At 38.8% G+C, this 15,675-nt stretch overlaps 1 long non-coding RNA gene and 1 pseudogene across 1 annotated transcript in view; one reads left to right on the forward strand and one right to left on the reverse strand.

Moving 5' to 3' along the window:
• LOC148209129 (uncharacterized) overlaps positions 1-2,636 on the reverse strand; it is a 3,068-nt gene extending 432 nt beyond the window's left edge. Inside the window, exon 1 of the long non-coding RNA XR_015787035.1 lies at positions 1,732-2,636. This is a non-coding gene — a long non-coding RNA (uncharacterized LOC148209129). The remainder of the gene's footprint in view (positions 1-1,731) is intronic.
• Positions 2,637-3,059: 423 nt separating this feature from the next.
• On the forward strand, positions 3,060-5,141 carry LOC148209130 (glycosyl hydrolase 5 family protein pseudogene; annotated as a pseudogene).
• Positions 5,142-15,675: the final 10,534 nt, after the last annotated feature.

The raw sequence follows: 15,675 nt of genomic DNA on the forward strand, positions 1-15,675 counted from the left end.
AAGAATCAACACACACACATCATGCTCCACCAAATCATGAAACATTCATTGTCATGCTTTTCAACACATTATGCATTCAAACATAGACACATTCTATAAAATTCGGTGACAACCACAACCAGGAACACATTAACTACCAGTACTAACCTCTAGTCTCCCTAACATTCAAGTAGCTCTACGCTTCTCACAGCTACTCTAGCCTTCCACAGTTAACTCCTTCGAGCAGAGTCGGCCCATGACCATTTATACCCAGAGCCCCGACCCTGCAGCATCGGCCCTCGACCATTTATACCCGAGGCCCCGATGACTTCACCGTCTATTGGCCCTTGACCATTTGTACCCAAGGCCCCAATAGTTCTCCTTTCGAAAGACTCCTCGCATCGACCCCGACCATTTATACCCGAGGCCTCGACGCTCATCTTTATCCAATATTGGCGTATCGACCCCCGACCATTTATACCCGAGGCCTCGATACCCAATTAGTGACGTATCAGCCCTCGACTATTTATACCCGAGGTCCTGACACTCACCCATTCACTTCATAACTTTCATAACTCCACATAACATTTCTAGCCTCCAACCAAGATTTCAGTACTACTACCCTAATAACTGCAACCACTACAAAGCCCATCACGACACAACCACTCGTATGATTTCAATGCATCACAGATCTCAAAAACACAAAGTTTGACAGCAACCAACCTGATCACAACATAGAGCACACAAAAGCTTCAACAAATAACCCTATGGCATGCTTCACATAACATACATTTCACATAGCGGTTCAGAAAACTTTTAAGAACACGCCCAACACAATTCATCCAAACATTTAATATCCAACATTCGAAGAAATCATCCAACATCAGTATTCAATAAGCATTGCCAGACATAAATAAACACATCAAACACGCCAAACATCTTATGCAAAATTCAGACAACAACATTTCCACAATAAGTCCACTTTAACGAGCATTCCCTGCAACATACATCATTCCACATCAGATCTCAGCAGCTCAACAATACAAAATATCCACTATTATCACCGACGGACATGCAACACTACTCAGGCACATAAACCAACATAAACAAGAATTACACTGCACAATAACGTATCGAAATCAATATTAAACATCATAAAATAGCACAACGGCAACCAAATAAGAAACATCAACGCATGCACCCGCCCCTCGTCTACTTACATTTCATTACTCGATAGGCCACCAATTCCAATCTTTCAAATGCATCGACAAGCCATTCACACATCTAATCAAAACACAATTATCCAACATGCTCTTCATCGTACAAAACAAGAAAATAATCCCATAGCTTCCAACTAAGCAAACATAAACTAAATAACATAAAACTATCACGTGCATTTTCAATCCCAAGACATGCTTTCAAACATCAAAGCTTAATCACTTCCAACCATACCGAGCAGCAACTTTCAAGGCACATCCAATAATCATGACACAAGATATTTTCCTAATGTGTAAAAGGAAAGGAACAAAAGAAACAACAAGGATGCAACCCAACAATAACAACTAGAAGTTCTCAAATGATGCCCAACAAACTCCTAAATACATGAGATATTCAAGTATAGCAAAGTTAAGCACGAAACCATCTCAATAACACCTATTAACTTACATATTAATAAATAATAAACACACCGAAAGCACCACACAATTCATACATATTCAATCAACAAACATCCCCCAAGTAAGAACTACTTACTCAAAAACAAGTTCATACTTCTTGCATCAATTCCATAGCTAAGCATGAAAACATTAAAACAGCAAGTTAATAATATGTTTCAGCATTTGAAACCAACTCTAAGGGCTTCGAATGGCTCGTTACCACAACAACAACTTCGTTGAGGTGTGGGTAACCTAAATCTTGCTCGAAAAGGTATGGATAACGTGAATCGGGCCTCGAACGGAAGTGGGTAATCGCCGAATGCCAAGGAACTAAGCTGTTTTGCATTTTACAGCACGAGAAACGCTCTAAAACCACCTCTAACGCTGCTGGCTGCTACAAATCGAGCATTATCTGCACAAGGGTCGGGTTGTTGAGGTCAAGGTCCGGCTAAGGGTCGCGTCGCCACGAACTTCTTCATTCGACGCCATGGGTCGTCGACCGTCTGGGTGCGCGGGCTGCTGCAGCAGCCGAACTGGGAGTGTCGGTCGTCCACGATGCTCAACGATCGTCATTCATGGTTGGACTCACCGGAATCGGGCTGCTACTACTCGAGGAAGGCGAGATGTGGCGATTTGGAGTGTGTCGTCTTTGGTCGCTAGTTTCCGCCGGCGAACTGCTGCAGGAGGACGCCGACCAAAGCTCGTGTTGCTTGCTGTCGTCGTCGGAGGACGCCGTCGCTGCTGCCGTCGACGACTGTCAAGGGGTTCTGAAGTCGCGCCGCCGCCGAAGAACGCTGCCCTACTCGCGAACTGCCGCCGAATAGGTCGCCGAGGGTTGGGTTGCTGCAGGTTCAAGGAGGCGCCGCCGCCGAAGAACGCTGTCGTGAGGTGTGGTCGCCGGCGATGAAGGCTGTTGGGGCGGCGGCAGCGGTGGGGAAGAATAAGAAGATGAAGAAGAAGGTGAAAGATTTAGATTTAGGGTTTTCCCCCTTTTTTTTCTTTTAATTTGATTTAATCTTTTTTTTTTCTTTTACTTTGTTTTAAAACTTATAGCCCAAACCCCAAAACTTAAAGGAGGCCCAAAACAACAAGCCCAAAATTTCACTTTAGAAATCAAATACAACCCACAACAACTCAAAATAAAATAGCCAACTTAAACTCTAATAGCCAAGAATAATAATCGAATAAGTAGAAATTAAGAGTCGAAAAAGAAACCATGAAATTAAGATTTAACTAAAAATCTCTTACACTGATCGAGAACTTAAATTATCCTAATCGAATGAAATTAAACTTAATTCTAATTTAGCCAAAAATTACAATTCCAAAATTATAAAATCCAAGAATTAAAGTTATTAGGGAAAATCCTAAGACACTATTTATCTCTTAAAATAAACGAGTCAGAGAACGCGGGGCGTTACAACCTATTCATTGCATCCTTCAACGAATGGAAGATGGATCATCGATGCTTCTAGTGGTTATCGTGTGAAGCTGATGTGTGCAAACTGGCCTTCTCACATGCAAGCCATGCTGGCAGAAGGTCTCCATCGTGGGCGGCTCGACGATATTGCCGCCACTGTGGCCAAGTTGAGGTTCAATTGTGTACGTTTGACGTACTCAATCCACATGTTCACACGCCATGCCAACCTGACCGTTAAAGAGTCCTTTGGAAATTTTGATATGAAAGATGCCATGGCGGGCGTCATCCAGAACAACCCTTCTATGTTGAACATGACATTAGTTCAGGCTTATGGAGCTATGGTCGATTCACTTGGAGCACATGGAGTCATGGTGGTTTTCGATAACCATATTAGTCAGCCAAGATGGTGCTGTAACGATGATGATGGCAATGGTTTCTTTGGAGATCGCTATTTTGATCCTGAAGAATGGCTACAAGGACTCAGTTTGGCTGCTCAAAGCCTAAAAAATAAATCCCACGTATGTTTAAAACTGCTGATTTCATTTTCTTTTAATCTTCTTCTTTTGAGCAAAACTTTTAGTTCGTGAAATAACGAAAACTCTCCGTAATTTTATAATTTACTTTTCATAAGAACATTTTTAAAACCTCAACCATATTTAATGATGGAATTTATAACTAGAAATAAGGCTTTTATTTTGGTTATTTGCATTACAATTTTTAGAGCATGTTTTATAGAGTTGTCATGATTAGATTAGGTTACTGCACGCTCGTTTCATGTTTTTCGTAAACATCTCATTTTCACTTTTAGAAAGGAATTAGTTTATGTTACGTTTTTTGTAATGTCTTCTTTTTTTTTAAAGACATTAATTCTTTTTTTTTTTTCATATAGCTTTTACTTTTATATTTTGATCCTTTGTTTGGTAATAAATATGTAAAAGGTGGTAGTAATGAGTTTGAGAAATGAACTGCGAGGACCAAATCAAAATGTGGAGAAATGGTTTGAATACATGAGCCAAGGAGCTAAGCTTATTCACCAAACAAACCAAAATGATTTAGTAGTGGTTTCCGGGCTGGATTTCGATACCAATCTCAGCTTCTTGAAAAATATATCTATGGGCTTCAACTTGGACAACAAGCTTGTTTTTTAGGCGCATTTGTACTCTTTTACGAATGACATGCGCGAGCTTTGGATGTCGAAGCCATTAAACACATTTTGTGCTACTGTCAACCAAGGATTTGAAGAGCGAGCTGGGTTTCTAGTGAGAGGACAAAATCCAGTGCCTCTGTTTGTGAGTGAATTTGGAATTGATCAAACTGGTGAAAATGAAGGGCAAAATCGATTCTTGAGCTGCTTTTTTACCTATCTTCTTGAGAATGATTTCGATTGGGGCTTATGGGGTTTGCAAGGCAGCTACTACTACAGGAGTGGGGTGCGAAATGCCGAGGAAACATTTGGCGTCTTAGATTCCAATTAGACAAAAGTTAGGAACCCTAAATTCCTCTTGAAATTATAGGCTACTACTTTTATGCAGTTCGTTTTCATAAATTATTATTATTATTTTATAAATAAGATTTTTCAGTAAGGATATTTTGAAAGCCACACTCAAAATTTACTTTCTTTCCTTACTAATGATAAATCAAATGTTACTCTTCAAACAGACCCGAGTTCAAATCTCTCGACAATGTTCATAATGTATCATCCTCGTGGCGGTGGGTGCGTGCGAATGAACAAAAACTATCAATTAGGAATTATTAGTTGCAAGATTTCGAACCGGTGGAGTCACGATATAGATGGAGGTCCACTCATGTTGGCAGGCTCTAAATTGTGTTTGAAAGCAGTAGGAAATGGCCTCCCTCCAATTCTCTCTCGTGATTGCTCCAGCCGACAAAGTGCTTGGAGATATGCTTCAAATGCCAAGCTTCAACTGGCATCCATTGATGAACAAGGACAACTCTTATGCTTGCATAAGCCTTCTCATTCGCTTCTAATTGTGACTAAAAACTGCAAGTGTCCGAGTGATTCACAATGCAAAGGCAATCCACAAAGCCAATGGTTTAAGCTTGTTCCGTCAAATGTACATCTCAACTAAACTCCAGATGTAATTGTATATTGTTGCACCATCCTCTAATTAAATTGAATCGATTTTATTATTCATTTATTCATGATGACATAGTATATGATTTGGTCTCCAATAGATACACCATTTTTTTATAATATAATCACATAATAAAAAGCTCAATGACAAATAATCCTCAACGTAATTCATATTTTTTCATATTTTTTGCAATCTGAAAAGGGTACCCCAAGTACACTAAGTATCTCCAAAACAGTATGATCTTGACCGCTTTGGGCATAACCATTGCAGTTGTGCTTTTGGTTCCACCCAAAAGGCCTCATACTAATGGAGACATTGTCTTATACCAATATATTCATGATATTCCCTTTATTTAGTCAATGTGGGACTTTGGTCACATTTCCAATACAGACTTTGTTGGAAAACGCTGCAACGACACTATCTCGCGATTGCGGTTCAACATTAGGCACCTGACTAGTTCGACCTTGGGGGCGACACGAATAACCATTTGTCGGATGGCCTTTCGGATCCCAACCTATAAATATAGGGTCTTAGTTCCACATCAAGTATCGCATTTTATCTCAGATTCCATATTAAAGTCAAGCTTATACTTACTTAAGCGTCGAAGTGTTTGCCTATTTTGTGCTAGCCTTTCCTTACTTAAACGCTTAACCTCTTCTCTTGTTGTCATACTTTGAATAGGTTTGACCATAATCCGAAACATTTTGCACCGTCCGACACATATAAAGCTTGGCTAGATCGACCAGCTTGGCTCCCATCTACATCACAAGCTATTCTTGCACATTTCAGACCAACGATCGCTTCGGTGTTGGCCTCGACATTTGTGGAGGCCGACTTGGACCCTGCCTTTAAGGAACTACTCCCATATGGACGCTTTCTCTTTACAGCGTTGGCAAATCCACACACCATGGCTGTAATAAAAACTTGAGCAAGTAAAAATCTGGGTCACGATCAGAAGAGAGCAAAACAAAGGCTGAGCTTACCTAGCTTGGAGTTGGAACAAGTTGTTTCGACTGGTAGGTGAGAGATGGTGTTGTTGTCCACAAGCAGTTTGTCAGTGATCAATGTGCTCACCTTCCAAGAGGATTCTTACTGGTTACGAAAGTACTTCAGATATAGAAAGATCTCCTTTGTCAGACTTGGCACAAGTTTGATTGCAATTGCAAAGGAAATGAGGTAAAGTTAGAATGAGGACGAAGGAGTAAAAGGGGCATATCTAACTAAGGACGACCATACCTAAGTTCCCAAACCTATGAGAGACATTAAACATGGACTCATTCAGGTCCTCCATGGAAAGTCAATCACAAAAGGAGTAGAATTATTTGCCTTTCCACTACTTGATGGAAGATTGATCCCTGATCAAGCCAGAAGCGGCTGAACGTTAAGCAGTACCATCCCTTCCTCCTTTTGGCACTTCAGCCACTAGAGGACTCCTAAGCCGAACAACATGACCCATATATTAGGATCGAGCTGTGCAGGGTCGAGGTTGACCTTGCTAAGGAGTTCCTACCCAAGAGGGTGAAGCGGAAACCTAAACCCAAATTTGAACACTTTTAAATAAAGGGTGTATTGGGAAATTAATGTCCATGTATAATTTCCCCTTCCACATAAATATCCAATCACAACTGTCGCTATGGGTTTGCGACGTGGAGCGGCCGACTTTTCTTCCCGAGAGGAGAAAAATGGAGTCGCCACCAGTCTTTATTTATAGGGTGTGACTGGCCACCCGAAATGCATGGATAAGTTAATATGCACAAAAAGATTTAGGTTCGGAGGTCTTTTGTGTATGGGGAAGGTATTAGCACCCCACAACACTGGTTCACTGAACGATAATTTATTTTTTTGTATTATTTTCAAGAAAAATGGCTCTTAATGAAAAAAATGTTTTATTTTTTTTTTAAATGTCCCATGCTTAATTGGTCCTTATTCTTAAGATAAATAAGGAACAAATAATTATGGGTGGCTTAAAGCCATTAAGAAAATTTTAATTATTTGAATTTAATTTGGCCTCCCAAAATAAATTCATCACCTCAAGAATATTAGGGGATCGACCTTTCGAATTCCCCCCAATTTCTGTCATAGGAATTTTATTTTTATTTTTTTAGAAAGATACATTTATTTACTTCAAAATGATAAAAAAAAATGAGAACAATTTGCATTTTTAGTGGATTATTTTATTTAGAAAAGACACATAGATAAAAATAAAATTTATTTAAAAAAAACATCTCTCTAGGAAAAGATAATAAAAATCAAATCTCGGTCTCCCGAAATATTGATCTTTAGCCTCAAGAATCCAAGAACGTCGGCCTCCCGAACATTTCAAGGTTCTCTCGTCGGGACTTTCCTTTACAAAGTAAATGTATTTGTTTTTTTTTTAAAAAAAAACTTAGCTTAAAGAACAAACGGAAGAGAAGAGATAAAAACCTAAACATCATATGACTCCCACGATCTAGCATAAACTTTGATCCAAATATCGTTAACTAATACACATAAAATGGTCAATATATGCATATATGTCTATTCCAAAAAACCAAACATAGTATGACTAACACGAGCTAGCATAAACTTTGATACAAATATCATTAACTAATATGCATAAAATGGTCACTATATGCATGTATGTCTATTCCATACCATAACAATGAATAATGATCTTAAAATAAATCTCATATTCACTAGTAATCTTCAACAAAGACTTAATATGAATAAACGGAGAAACGCAAGCCGAATCTTTATTTCAATGCAAACATGGTTAAAAATATGAATATACAAAGAAGCACAAGCTAAGTTATTCTTGTCTTAGAAAGAAAATATTGTTTTAATATAATGCAAGAAGATGATAAAACTAAACTACCCTTTAAAATAAACAAAAAAAAAAAAACAGTTTTGAACTTTCTCAAGTATTCTTTTTCCTTATCTACGTATATAAAAAGAAATATACCTCAAAGTTAGCGGATGGAAATGTCAGATCTACTTCGTAAGTGAGGAGTGTGTCGTTGGAGGCTATAGAGTTACCATCGAGATGATGTGGAGAAGTGAAAAAGAAAACAAAGAAAAATGATTGTTGGGATTTTGCACTGGTGGGAGAAGAAGAAAATGTAAAGCAGAAATAAAAAAAATCCCAGCCCGCCGAGAAAAAGAAAACCCTCCCCGGTACTTCAAAACATTCTCCCAGTTTATAGGCATTGAAACCTAATTTCATTAAGGGAAAAAATCAAATAATTAAACCTAATTAAAGAAAGATTTGTTTTATTTTTTAAAATCCTCAAAATCTTAACAAAAAAAGAAAGAAATATAATTACTAAAAGCCTCATTATTTTTTTACCATTTTTGTTAAGTCAAATCAAAAAGGCTTTTCCTAAAAAAAACTCATTTGCCTCCCAAATATCAACTAAAATGGGAAGATTATTTCCCTCTTTTTTTTACTACTTTTGATAAATCAAGTAAAAGATTTTTCGAGAAAAAGAATTTTTATTTTATCTTCCTTAAAGATTTTATCCTTAGAAAATGAGTGAATCAAAATATTTTAATTTTCCTTTTTTTTTATAAAACATGACAAAGAAAATATTTGTCATCAATTAAGATAAAAGTTCTATAGAGAGAAATATTAAAGACTAAAAATAAAATATAAATAAAATACAAATATAAATACAAATCCAAATAAAAAAGATATAATGAAATGAAATGCCGGACAAATTTAGGGGTCTAAAGTTTGCCCCCCTTTGTTCATCCTTATAGAATTAAAAGGTGGACAAAGGTGTAGACTTAAATTTGTTCGATATTCTAGTTTTATCAAATGATAGATGGGAAAGGAAAGAACGGCTAGGGGTAAATGCTAAACCGTAATTTAATGATAGCCAGGGGTAAACGCTAAACTGTCTGATGTTGGATGACCAGGGGTAAAGACTAAACCCTAATTTAAAGACAGCCAGGGGTAAACGCTAAACTGTCTGATGTTGGATGACCAGGGGTAAAGACTAAACCCTTATTTAAAGACAGCCAGGGGTAAACGCTAAACTGTCTGACGTGGGACGGCCAGTGGTAAACACTAAACCGTAATTTAAAGACAGCCAGGGGTAAACGCTAAACTGTCTGATGTGGGACGGCCAGGGGTAAACACTAAACCGTAATTTAAAGGCAGTCAGGGGTAAACGCTAAATGTCTGATGTTGGACGGCCAGAGGTAAACACTAAACCGTAATTTAAAAACAGTCAGGGATAAACGCTAAACTATCTGATGTGGGACGGCCAGGGGTAAACACTAAACCGTAATTTAAAGACAGCCAGGGGTAAATGCTAAACTGTCTGATGTGGGACGGCCAGGGGTAAACACTAAACCGTAATTTAAAGGTAGTCAGGGGTAAACGCTAAACTGTCTGATGTGGGACGGCCAAACACTAAACTGTAATTTAAAGACAGTCAGGGGTAAACGCTAAACTGTCTGATGTTTACAAGTAAGATATACATATTTTAATCTGTTGCAAGAAACTACGTTCAAGGACATAAATATACAATTTCGAAATACTCTTTTTCTTTTAATTTACTTATTACTATTATGTTTTAAATTTATATCCTAAAGAAATCGTATACGAAGTACCTCGCAAAACCCCTTTTTTTTTAAAAAAAATAGTTATTTATAAAACAAAACCTCAAAACCAACTCTCCTTTTCGAGGAACGTCCTCAGCAAATCATGGATGAACAAAATTCTCTTGACGAAAGCCTTATGATCGATATTCTGCGACTTCTCCTTACTTGACTGAGAGAGATATAACGCATTGATTTGCAATTTCTGACTCATCTTAAGGCTTTTGGTGTATCAATGTCCTTTCTTGTCATACTTTTTTTTTTTTTGTGCAATCCTATTCTAACATTCTCGATGGGATGCAAAGTCATGGTGAAACTTTGGATATGGAGACAAGAGGTATAATGAGAAAAGGTTGGATGTAAAAAAGAAGAATGACGAAGGAATGGATATAGTCGATAGGTAAAAAGAGGGATATCTAAGAAAGGAAATATATTTATGATTTTATTGAGCACGAAATGATTACAAGTATTTGATAACAACAGTTGAAAGCAACAAAGATAACTCTTCCAAACTTTCCAATGTCCCTGTAAAATGCTATAACATATCTTCACACTTCATGCAAAGTATTTCTTAACGTAATCTGAGTTAATTGGTCCTGGCAAATCATCTCCATCCATGGTTGTCAACAGCAAGACTCCTCCTAAAAAAGCCTTTTTTACCACAAAAGGACCTTCATAGCTCGGAGTCCATTTTCCTCTACGATCCTTTTGAAATGGGAGTATTCTTTTTAATACTAAATCTCCTTCTTGAAAATGACGATGACGTACTTTCTTTTGATGAGCTTGCATAATTTTCCTTTGATAGAATTGTCCCCTACACAATGAGGTTAATCTCTTTTCTTCAATGAAGTTCAGTTGCTCATATCTCGTTTAAAGCCATTCAGATTCTTCCAACTTTACTTCCATCAGAACTCTTAGAGATGGTATTTCCACCTCCAATGGGAGGACAACTTCCATACCATACACTAAAGAAAATGGGGTTGCCCTGGTCGATGTGCGAACCGCTGTACGATATCCATGTAATGCGAAAGGAAGCATTTCGTGCCAATCCTTGTACGTAATTGTCATCTTTTCTACGATCTTTTTAATATTTTTATTAGCTGCCTCCACTGCACCATTCATCTTTGGACATTAAGCTGTCGAATTTAAATGTTTGATGTGAAATTGCTTGGACACCTCATCCATCATTTTATTGTTCAAATTTCTCGCATTGTCTGTAATTATTCTCTCTGGGAGGCCATAACGACAAATCAAATCTTTCTTTATGAATTTAAGGATACATTCCTTGTGACATTCTGGTATGAAGCTGCTTCAACCCACTTTGTGAAATAGTCAATAGCCACGAGAATAAATTGCTGCCCATTAGTAGCTTTGGGTTCGATCGGACAAATAATATCTATGCCCCACATTGAAAAGGGCCATGGTGCTGACAAGACGTGTAAAGAGGATGCTGGAGCATGAATCTTGTCTGCATATATTTGACACTTATGGCATTCTCTAGCGTACTTGATGCAATCTGACTCCATTGTTAGACAGTAGTATCCAGTGCGAAGGATTTGTCTAGACATCATATGGCCATTGGCGTGGATACCACAAATACCATCATGAACTTCCTTCATAATATTGTTTGCTTCTTTTGCATCAACACATCTAAGGAGGACCATATCATGATTCCTTTTATATAACATTTCTCCATTCAGAAAGAATTTCATAGCGAGTCTTCTCAAAGTTCGCTTATCATTTTCTGAGATTCCTTTAGGATATTCCCTATGTTGTATGTATTGTTTAATGTCGAAATACCATGGTTTTCCATCCACTTCTTCTTCAATATAGAGGCAATATGTGGGAACCTCTCTCTAACGACCCAGAATTTCCCACACACTTCTAGGTCACGTTAACTACCCAACTGATTAAACTTAACCCCAAACACGTGATACCAACTCCCTAGGCAACAATTATATAAAATCAAGTTCCACCTCTCATCAATTCAACAATAAATCAATTTCATAGAATATCAATCAACAACATCTGTGGACAACCTCACGAGGCAATTTTTATTATTCAAACTAGGCAAAACTCAATGAATGGAAGAAAACTAAAATAGACACCTATCCCGAAATAAAATTAACAACAAGTGGGAACCTCCCAATTATTCAAATACGAACAAATAGTTTATTTACCATAACATAAGGTCTTAACTAATAACTTAATCTAAGCAAGAGTGACTAAGCAGCCTATGGTCCTCGCTTGTCATGTCTCCTCCGTCTCATCACCATGGTCGCCAACGAGTCCTTGACCTGAAACAATAATTGTAGAGGGGGGGTGAGTATATAAAATATACTCCGTAAGTAGCCCTCACCAACACCACATACACATCATGCTCAACTAAATCATGAAACATTCATAGTCATGCTTTTCATCATATTATGCATTCAAACATAGACACATTCTATAAAATCTGGTGACAACCACAACCAGGAACACATTAACTACTAACCTCTAGTCTCCCTAACATCTCAAGTACCTCTACGCTTATCACAGCTATCCTAGCCTTCCACAGTTAACTCCTTCGAGTAGAGTCGGCCCCTGACCATTTTTACCCAGAGCCCCGACACTACCGCATCGACCCTCGACCATTTTTACCCAAGGCCTCGATGACTTCACCATCTATTGGCCCTTGACCATTTCTACCTAAGGCCCCAATAGCTTTCCTTCCAAAAGACTTCTCGTATCGACCCTCGACCATTTTTACCCGAGGCCTCGATACTTAATTAGTGACGTATCAGCCCCCGACCATTTATACCCGAGGCCCTGACACTCACCCATTCACTTTCTCCAAGAATCCAACTCTCCCAGAGTCTTACTATATACTTTCTTAAGCCATGACCCATACATCTTTCAGCTCACAACCAATTCAGCATGCTTCCACAACATAAACAACATTCTAATAATGAAATAATAACCCAATCATGCTTAATATCCAACATCAATATTCAATAAGCATTACTAAGTATAATAACTCACAAAACACGCCGAACAATTCATGCATGTTTAGACAACAAATATTTCCACAGCAATACTGAACAGTTTAGCAAAGCAGAAATCTCACCATTTTCACCGACAAATATCTAACTCTACTCCAAGTATACCGATTAACACAACGAGAGTTATTTAGCACAATGACGTATCAAAATTAATATTCAACGCCACAAAACTAGTACATTAGAGACCATTTAACACACATTAACGCACGCACACGCCCCTTGTCTACTTACACACAACCGCGCCCTTAAGTTTTGCGTCGATCTCCCACTTAAGCACTAAAATAGAAAAAATGCAGCAAGTTACATACACTATTCGGCCTTCGAAATCAATTCTAAAAGGGTTCAAATGACTAATTACCACCAAAATCGACTTCGTAGGGATGTGGGTAACTTAATTATAGCTTCAAACAAGGATGGGTATCGTAAATCGAGCTCCAATTTGGTATGGGTCAAAGTCAAAATGCGTCGGAATGCTGCTGCTCGCATTGGAATCACAGAACGGGTCACCGAAGCATTGATTCACGTGCTGGTCGCGGATTCGTGGGTCGTTGAAGTGTCGTGGGTAGGAGAGAAGACTACAGCTGCACGTCGTTTGCTAGAGGGACGTCAAAATCGAACGAAAATGCTGCTGGTGTGTCGGAGACGTTCCGGATCTTGTCGGCAGCCGCTGTCGAATGGGAGTCCGTGGTCACGCCGGAGTTACTCCACGATGCCACAGATCGGTGCGGGAGGGAGGGGTGACGCCGGAATACCGCAGAATCTCGTCGGATTGCTCGAAATCACGCTAGAGGAAGCCGAATCTCCAGTTGCAACCGCACCGTTGCTGCGCCGTTGGGTCGTGGGTCACCGAAGTTCGGCTGTTGTCGTGGCATTCAGAAAGCCGCCAGTTCGAAGGATGCCGAACAGGTCGCGCCGCCCATGTGCCGTTGGTGTCGTCGGAGAGGGAAGGTGGACTGGGGGGGGCTGCTACCAACGGGAAGGAGAAGGAAGGAGAAGATGGAGCTTAGGGTTTTCCTTTTTTTTTTTCTTTCTTTTTGTTTGAAAACCAACCCAACCCAAAAGCCCAACATAACTAAGCCCAAGAGAAAAAAGAAACCCACCCCAACTTAAAACTAGACCCACCACACGGAGCCCGATAAATATAAATCTAATTAGAGTTTAAAGCCCGATAAATATAAATTTAATTAGAGTTTAATTTTTAAAATAAAAATCTCCTGATTCGAGACTAACTAACCTGAGAGACTCAGGGCGTTACACTCTCGCTTTTCAATCTTGATTGGTTCTACTTCCTCACTTAGCTCTACAATAAACATAGAGGATAATGTTGCCAGTGCATCGGTGATTTGATTGTTTTCTCTAGCTCTGGTAGCTCTGTAATTATGGCACTGACAGATAAATCTGACATTTTCAATACCAAATGCTCTGCTTCATCTGCCCCCTTTGTGAAAGTCTCATAAATATATTCATCCTCTTGATACGTATTTCCTGATTGGTCAATCTGGCGCTTCTTTGTCTTTTTTTTTTCTTCTTGAACATCCTTCTCGTCTGCAGCCGTTGGGTTATAACCTAAACCAAATCTCTCGACAGCCTTGGGTAAAAATAATGGTTGGCTTCTTCCCTGATTATATTTTCCCAAGCCTTTACTAGGCTTGAATCCTTCTCTTATCATAGTTTTTGCAACCATCATTGAAGCTTTTGATAATGATCGTTCAAAACTTTGATCTCCTGCCTGAGTGAAGATGGTGGCATTTGCAATTTCAAAGGAACGAAAAGAACATTCCAGAGCTTCTTCTGCTGCCTCTACATAGGGAGTGTCGGTAGATTTAGTGACGAGCAAATCTTCTTGACCGAATATACAGATTACAGTGTTTTCGAAAACAAACTTCAATCTTTTATGTAAAGTCGATTGAATAACTCCTGCTGAATGAATCCACGGCCTACCCAACAAACAGCTATAGGCCGGACTTATGTCCATCACTTGAAAGGTCACGTTGAATGTACGAGGTCCAATTTTGATGGGTATTTCAATATCACCTACAACTCCTCTACGAATTCCATCAAAAGCTTTCACAACCATGCTACTGTGTTTAATGTGAGTTGAATCTACAGGTAACTTTAGTAGCGTGACATTGGCATCACATTTAAAGATGATCCATTATCGACAAGAACTTTTGCAATAGCGTGATCTTTGCATTTTACAACTATGTGTAGTGCGTTAGTATGTCCACTACCTTTTGGTGGAATTTCTTCATCCGTGAAAGTGATAGTATTGGAAGAAGTGATATTTCCCACAATTACGCCCAGCTTTTCAACTGTGATGTCATGGTTCACATGTGCTTGATTCAAAACATCCATCAAAGCCTTGCGATGTGGCTCGGAATTAATGAATAGCTATAACATGGATATGCGAGCCGGTGTGCGATGCAATTGTTCAATCACTTTATATCCACTGTGCTTGATCAACTTCAAAAACTCAGAAGCTTCTTCATCAGATACTATTTTTCTTAAATGAATTTCCCTTAACCATAACAGGTTTTTCACCCCAAATTTCCTCTAGATCAAGGAACTCCTTCTCTTTCCCCTTTTCAGCCCGAATCTTATGCTGCTCATCGACTTGTGATGCTTTTAAGGCTTCAGACTTGTAGCATCTTCCATTTTTGGTCATTCCACTTACTCCAGAAATTTTAGTCACGATGGAGACTTCTTTATCGAGAGTACGACAACCATAGTGCCATAGTACTGCTTTACTATCTTTGTACCTAGAGGGGCTAGGAACTTGAATAGTTAAAGGCTGTAGGACGGATGAGTTGGCTGGAACGATTGCAGGTTGCTCTTTAAAAAGAACCACCAATGGTTCTAGCTTGAATGAATATCTTGATGAAGCTTCTTCTTCTGCAACC

This window comes from Momordica charantia (assembly GCF_013281855.1).
Source record: "Momordica charantia cultivar OHB3-1 chromosome 9 unlocalized genomic scaffold, Mcharantia_2.0 BLBB01000009.1, whole genome shotgun sequence".
NCBI lineage: Eukaryota > Viridiplantae > Streptophyta > Magnoliopsida > Cucurbitales > Cucurbitaceae > Momordica > Momordica charantia.